Source organism: Helianthus annuus, chromosome 13, assembly GCF_002127325.2.
Source record: "Helianthus annuus cultivar XRQ/B chromosome 13, HanXRQr2.0-SUNRISE, whole genome shotgun sequence".
Taxonomy (NCBI): Eukaryota; Viridiplantae; Streptophyta; class Magnoliopsida; order Asterales; family Asteraceae; genus Helianthus; species Helianthus annuus.
This window is the reverse complement of record NC_035445.2, coordinates 53,315,731-53,323,329: the sequence shown is the minus strand read 5'-3', so window position 1 is coordinate 53,323,329 and position 7,599 is coordinate 53,315,731. Positions and strand designations below refer to the sequence as shown.

General features: G+C 34.0%; 2 long non-coding RNA genes across 2 annotated transcripts; one reads left to right on the top strand and one right to left on the bottom strand.

Annotated features, from left to right (window-relative positions):
* The first annotated feature begins 673 nt into the window (after nt 1–673).
* On the top strand, nt 674–2,541 carry LOC118485440. Its single transcript, XR_004876114.1, has 2 exons — nt 674–1,210; nt 2,315–2,541. It is a non-coding gene; the product is annotated as an uncharacterized LOC118485440 (long non-coding RNA).
* A 914-nt stretch (nt 2,542–3,455) lies between these two features.
* LOC110902647 lies at nt 3,456–5,986 on the bottom strand. Its single transcript, XR_002571304.1, has 2 exons — nt 5,546–5,986; nt 3,456–4,011 (listed from the first exon to the last, which is right to left on the bottom strand). It is a non-coding gene; the product is annotated as an uncharacterized LOC110902647 (long non-coding RNA).
* Between the last annotated feature and the right edge of the window lie 1,613 nt (nt 5,987–7,599).

The window sequence follows — 7,599 nt, the reverse complement described above, 5'->3', positions numbered from 1 at the left end:
TTTTGTTACTTTTAATCTCATCCATCCATCAAGTTGATCTAAAGGCTATAAAGTGGTTCCTATGGTTCTTACAACTGGAAGTGGTTCTCATTTTAGCGGTCTCCTATATATATATATATATATATATATATATATATATATATATATATATATATATATATATATATATATATATATATATATATATAGGGGGCCGCTAGAATGAGAACCACCCCGAGTTGTAAGAACCGCGAGAACTACACCCCACGGAGCGCCGTTCGCCGCGATTTTTTTTTACAAGTAGATGTGTGCATTATAAACACGGCCGTAAAAAATCACGGCGAACGGCGCTCCGTGGGGTGTACTTTTTTACACCTCAAGTTTGGTGTTTTTTAATTTTTTTTCTTTTTTCTTTTTTTTCACCAAACTTGAGGTGTAAAAAAGTACACCCCACGGAGCGCCGTTCGCCGTGATTTTTTTACGGCCGTGTTTATAATGCACACATCTACTTGTAAAAAAAAATCGCGGCGAACGGCGCTCCGTGGGGTGTAGTTCTCGCGGTTCTTACAACTCGAGGTGGTTCTCATTCTAGCGGCTCCCTATATATATATATATAGTGTAAGTATATGGAGAAAACCAATTTTAGTGAGAAAACTTAGCAAACTAGAATATGTGGTCCACATTCACTCACATCACCTCATCCATACCCATCCTTTAAGGGTATTTTGGTCTTTTTGTTTCTTTCTTTGAAGATTGTGCTTTGTACTTTTCACCAACCATCACATTTCCCCACATCCCCACTTGATTATACCCAACCCATCATCCATCACCTTTTGTACTTCTTATCATCTATCATATTTTTCAAAACTCCATTGTTCTCTTCTTCAACCATTGAAATTTGAAGATCGAAGATCGAAGCCATCCCTTCCAACCTTTGAAATATGAAGATCGAAGCCACCATCAATGCTCTGCCACCATCAAAGCTCTCAAAGATCGAAGATCAAAGCCACCATCCCTTCCAACCTTGAAATCTGAAGATCGAAGCCACCATTGAAGATCGAAGCCACCATCAAAGCTCTCAAAGAAAAGGAAGCTCGGTGTCATTTTAATCACATCTTTGTTTCTGTTTTTTAGAGAGAGAAAGGTAATGTTTTGGAAGGAGAGATAACAATTTTCATGTTGTTCACCTAGACACCAAGAACACACGCACAAGTGTGTGAGAGAGAAACAGGTTTAAAGATCTTACTTTTGTTAATTTATGTAATTTGTTTAGATTTATACTTTGTATAACGTTTGGTAGATTTAAAATCAGAGCTCGTTTGTTTATTTTATTTTTTAAATCAAGATCTATAAGAAATTTTTGTATGTTGTATTTCTCTCTTCAAAGTGTATTGATTTTTTTATGAAGATTAAAGTTAAATTTCTAAATTGTTTGTCCAGCGATTTTGAGTTAATGATTGCTTTTAGTTGGATTTTTGTGTGTGTGGGGGGGGGGGTGAGCTGGGTTTTTTTAGGGTTTATGAATTGGATTTGGTTTGATTTGTGTTCTAGTTTTGTTTAAATTCAGCATCACCATTGATGGTAGATAATTAGTTTGAAAATCCATAATTTTTACGATGTATGTTTCAAATTTCTTTGTTTTTTAGTTGTTTTTTTGAATAAATTCACTCCGATATTACATTTTCATTACCTTTAGAAAGTTCATAATTTAATCGGATATCGGTTTTGTTTTACAAATAGAAATTCGTGTTTTTTACTGGCATAATTTGTTACATATGTTACATTTCTATCAGCTACATTTATGCGAAGAGTATATTGATATTTTTTACGAAGATTAATGTTGACTTTCTAAATTGTTTGTACAGAGTATATTGTTATTTTTACGAAGATTAATGCTAAAATTTATAAACTGTTTGTCATATATGTTGAAACACGTGTTACACTGCGGGTTACATATGTTGTATATAGGGTGTTACATGTGTTACACCCAGTATATGAGACCAGCTTATTGTTTTTTTTAGATTGGCTGTTAAATGTTAAAACGTACAAACTTCATAATTTATTCGGAATATCTCGTTTATTTTACAAATAAAAAGTCGTGTTTTTTTGTGGGATAATTAGCTACATATATAGTAACAACATTATGCAAGTTACTTATAGATACCCCAACCCTTTTTTGGACACAAAGGGGGGGTGCACATATGTAACACATGTTTGTAACATGTGTTACACTAGAGAGGTAACACATGTATATCCACGTTACACATGTTACATAGAAGATTAATAAGTTTTAACTATAGAATATTTAATATTGATGTACTTGTTTTGTTCATAGGTGGAAAGATGTTTTGTGTTCAAGATGAAGATGGTTATCAAGAAGCGAAACCCGCGGAAGGATTACAACGCATCATCAGGTTTTCGTGGTGACGATGGTGTTGTTGTGAAGGCAATTTTTAGAAGACCATTTTTAGAAGCATTACAACTATTGATATAAAATTTATTTTTATTTTCATTGTTAGTATGCCAATATTTGGATGAATACGGATGTTGTTGTGAAGGCAATTTTTTTTTTGGATGCAACAACTATATGTAACATGTGTAACCTTGACGTTGTAACACATGTAACACCTATATGTAATATGTGTAAGATTGCTATACATGTGTTACATATATACCCATATTGTAACATATGTTATAAACATGTGTTACATATGTCAGCCCCTTTGGTGTCAATTTAAACTTAGCAAAATTACATATGTAACAACATTACATCATCCAAAATGTCATATCAATGAACAAACAAGTAATATATGTAACTATAAGTATATGAGACTAGTGTAACAAATTAAAGGGACAAACGATACACTTCATGTTACATAAGTACCTAGACTTGTTATTAACAATGTTATTAGTAGATAAAAAAACTGCATTAACGTATATTTTTTACATTGAACCCAGCTTCTTGGTTATAAGCCTTACACATGGCAAGAAGTTCTTCCAGTGTGACGTATGATTTAACAATAATAGGATGATATTGCTCGTTGACATTCGGTGTCCACAATTTAGTGCCATTAGAATACTAGTAAATATGGTAACGTGGAGTATGTTCTATATCATCTGTGGACATAGGGACGGATGTTAGTATAAGTTTACGTGTGTTATGAACGTTGTAATACGTTTAGCACCCTAGGGTAACAAAAAAAGATCACACATGACACTTGTCGTGATGTTACACATCTTAATTGTGTGTGCACATGTAACATCTTCTCTACAATGTATGTAACATCCTTAAAAGTTGTGTTCCTACTTTGCTTTATATTTTGTAAGTACTTATAGGTAAACATGTTTTAAAGATACAACCTGTAAAATGTGTTACACCAAAATGTTACACAAGTGTTTCCAGTTTTACACATGTTACATCTTCTGTAACTCTGCTTTATACATTGCAAGTGTTTCCTGTTTCCAGTTTAAACATGTTTTAAAGATACAACCTGTAACATGTAAGTACTTATAGGTAAACATGTTTTAAAGATACAGTCGTATCACCTTACAAGTTATATGTTTTACTGACAAACGCCATTTCACACATGTTACACACTATAGAGTGAAACAACAGTATTGAACGTTGCTACACATTTCCCATTCTATCGTAACATGTGTAACCTTTTTGGGGGTATCAATGTTGTAGGTTTATACAGACTTAAATATATACAAATGATCCAAAAATGATCATACATGTGTTACCCTCTAGTGTAACATAAGTTACAAACATGTCTTACATATGTGCAGCCCCGATTTTTGGTAACAAAGGGGTTGAACATATGTAACACATGTTTGTAACATGTGTTACACTGGAGGGTAACTTCTGTACAACGTCAAAGGTACCCACTACCTGCCCTTCATCGACTTCTTGTTCCCATTCTTCAACGGTTTCTCCATCTACCTTCTTTCGTTATCGTTCTGTTTCTTTATCGTTCTACTTTCGCTTATTAGCCAGCCTACCCGTCACGGACCTGGTCATTCTCCTCACTCCTGCAAATACAACCGCCATAGTAAATACATAATAGCACAAGTAATATTTCCAGAGTTATTTGTAAAATAAACGAGATATTCCGAATAAATTATGAAGTTTATATATTTTAACATTTAACAGCCAATAAAAAACATTTTAACATTTAAACTTACTATTACATTAAGTAAAAACCTTTTGTAACACGTAACAAACCTAACACATGTTGCCTTGGATGTATCTTCAAGCTGAAGATGAGATAATAAAAAGGAAAATGCACAACACTAAAAAAGTTGTAACACGTGTTACAACGGTTGTTTTAAGAACTTTCAAATAAACAAGTGTTGCAAAGTGGATGTTTTTAAATAACTGTTTAAATCAACGTAATAGAGATGTGTAAGTAGGTAATTTCCTTTTGTAACACGTGTTACATTGGATGTATCTTTACATTGAAGATGGGATTATAACACGTGTTACAACGGTTGTTTTAAGAACTTTCAAATAAACAAGTGTTACACCGTGGATGTTTTAAAAAAACTATTTTTCATCCATTTGTAATAGAGACGTGCAAGTAGGTAAAAACCTGTTGTAACACGTGTTACATATGTGCAGCCCCGATTTTTGGTAACAAAGAGGTTGAACATATGTAACACATGTTTGTAACATGTGTTACACTGGAGGGTAACTTCTGTACAACATCAAAGGTACCCTCCAGTGTAACACACGTTACAAACATGTGTTACATATGTGTAGCTCCTTTTTATGTCCAAGAAAGGGCTGGTTTTAACATAAGTAACACGTGTAACCTTATTACAACATATGTAGCTAATTATGCCAGCAAGACATTTCAACTAACAACCCATTTAAAATAACATTTCAACCCATTTAAAAAGATATAGATTTGTAAACACATAATGTTTTGTTAGGTTTCTTCCCAGTCCCAGTCCTGCCCAAGAAATGAAAAACACAAATATTAGTAGTCAGCAAAAGAGTACTTGCTAAGATGAGGATACAACAATTACCATTCACCATTTCAATATCCACTCATATCAAAACAAAATGTGTAACACAATGTATGCACCATATATTGCCCGAAAGTGTAACATATGTTACAACATACAGGACAAACAGTTTAGAATCTAGCTGGCAGAAATGTAACATACGTAACTAGTTATGCCTGTAAAAATTTGAAACATTTAACACTAATTATAAAAAAAGAACAACTTAACCAACAACATTTTGAAACCTTTACTGTAACAATTATGGATTTTCAAACTAATTATCTACCAATAATTGGGATGCCCAATTTAAACAAAAAACAGAAAACAAAATAAAGCAAATCCAATTTATAAAACCTAACACAAACCCAACCCATAAATTATTGGTCAACAAACTGAAAATATCAAAAAACTAAAAATCATTTTAACATAAAAACAAAAACCTGCAAAATACATGAATATTAACCCATTACTAGAACACTTTGAGCACACAAAAAGTTATTGACAACCTTTTTAACAAAAAAATCAAGTGTGTTCTTGCAATTAGTAGAACACTAACCGGATCTAGACCCGTCTGATGAACACGATGAAGATCTTCAAAAATGATTCTCTCACACACACTTGTGTGTGTGTGTTCTTGGCGTTCTAACAACTTTCTCTCTCTAAAAACCCATGAACCAAATGATTTCTGACCTGCTTCTCTCTCACACACTTGTGTGTGTTCTTGGTCTTGGTGTTCTAATAACTTTCTCTCTCTAGAAACACATGCAACCGAATGATTCAGGCCTGCTTCTTTCTCACACACTTGTGTGTGTGTTCTTGGTGTTCTTCATGAACACGAAGGGGTTTTAACAATAACGATTCTCTCACACACACTTGTGTGTGTTCTTGGTGATTGAAACATGAAGAAAGAGAGAGGATGAGAGAAGGGATGATGATGATGGTGAATGCACAGAAGTTTTTTTGAATTCTCAAAGAAAAGAAGAAAGATGAAAGAGAAACAATGATGATGGTGATGGTGACAACAATAAAGAAGAGAGAGAATGAAGGTCTGAGAGAGAAAGAGAGAAATGGGAGTCTTGGTTATAGGTAATTGTGCTTCTCTCTCCTTTTCATATCATGCATGTCTAATCAATATGAATATAATATATAAAATGTCATAATATCATAGGTAATTTTACCCATATGCCCTTGAAGTACCTTTTTGACTTTACCACTCTATTTAATTTAATTCAAAAATGCTTCAAATTTTATGAGCCATTGGATGATCATGATCAATGGTCTAGATTGGGTTTCCTAGGTTTTCTTAGTAGAAATAAGTTTTCTGTAGATCCATGCCCTATATACTATATATATATATATGGTCAGGATTTAGAGGAAATAGTAAAAAGTATGAGAAGAGTGAGAATGCTTATCGATCATCCGATCAAAACAATCTATGGACTAGATTGGCGCGGTGGCGTTTTCGTAAATAATATCAATTTTATTACGTAGACGCGCTTCATTAAGGGTAAAAGGGTCTTTTACTGCTTAAATTCAAAACGCCAAACTAAAATGAGAAAACGCCGTTCAAAACGAATAAAACACCATTAATACAAAAACGCCAACGCTTAATGATAAAACGCGTTGCAGACTGTCACACCCCTATTTTCCACGTGTCATCGGTGGGCCCGGTGGGGGATTAGTGACGTAGTTGATATCGTCATAGTCAAACAATACAAAATATAAATGCACATCGGAAGCAAAAGATAGATTTATTTCAACCAAATAAAATTGTAATATCAAGTATCACAATAGTTGAAATAGATCCACAGGCGGATCAAAACAAAGAGGAAACTTTTATTCAACAGACTTCATGCATCCTAGGCTTGCGAGACTTTTATTGATGCTAAGGAGTGGCCAGCCTATTACGCGTAGTACCTGCACTTAGCCTTTTTGGAAAATACGTCAGTTTACACTGGTAAATACAATTTAACTGACTCATTTTGAAAAGGTTTAAAATTGATTTGAATGCCCGCGGCACAAAACTTTTTATAACTTGGGATAATTATTTGCTTATAATCTTGTAAAAGAATTACATGTTTGTTATGCGTTCAGTTGTCCGGGTCGTGCCGGGTTAATGATTAATAGACACACCACTTAGTATAGTTCTGCCGCGAGACTTCTCTTGTACCGACGATTATACTTTATTGATTTGAATGCACTACGGGTGTACGCCTACACCCGTGTGCTAAGGTCGTGGCCATTCTTTGAATGATGCCAAGGATATCCGGACATGGTCATTAAACCCCCAATGGCGTTAAACAAACAAAACAATATTTTCAAACGGGTCATCTTGACAACACTTAACCACCGACTGGTTAAGGTCAATTACCCGACCAAGCGGTATTTTATATACCGTACCCCAAGCCCGTATAAGGGAAAATAAGTTAAATGTATTTACCTGAGCTAAATATAAATTTAATCCCAGCCGTATCAAATTAGCAAGTACAGATAGCTTTTACTGGGCTCCTATATCTGGAATAATGGTTTTAATAACCTATTAGAATCCTAACGGGTCTTTTAATTTAGCCTAAGCTTAGACCGGTTAGTTTTAAATGAAGATTACGGTTT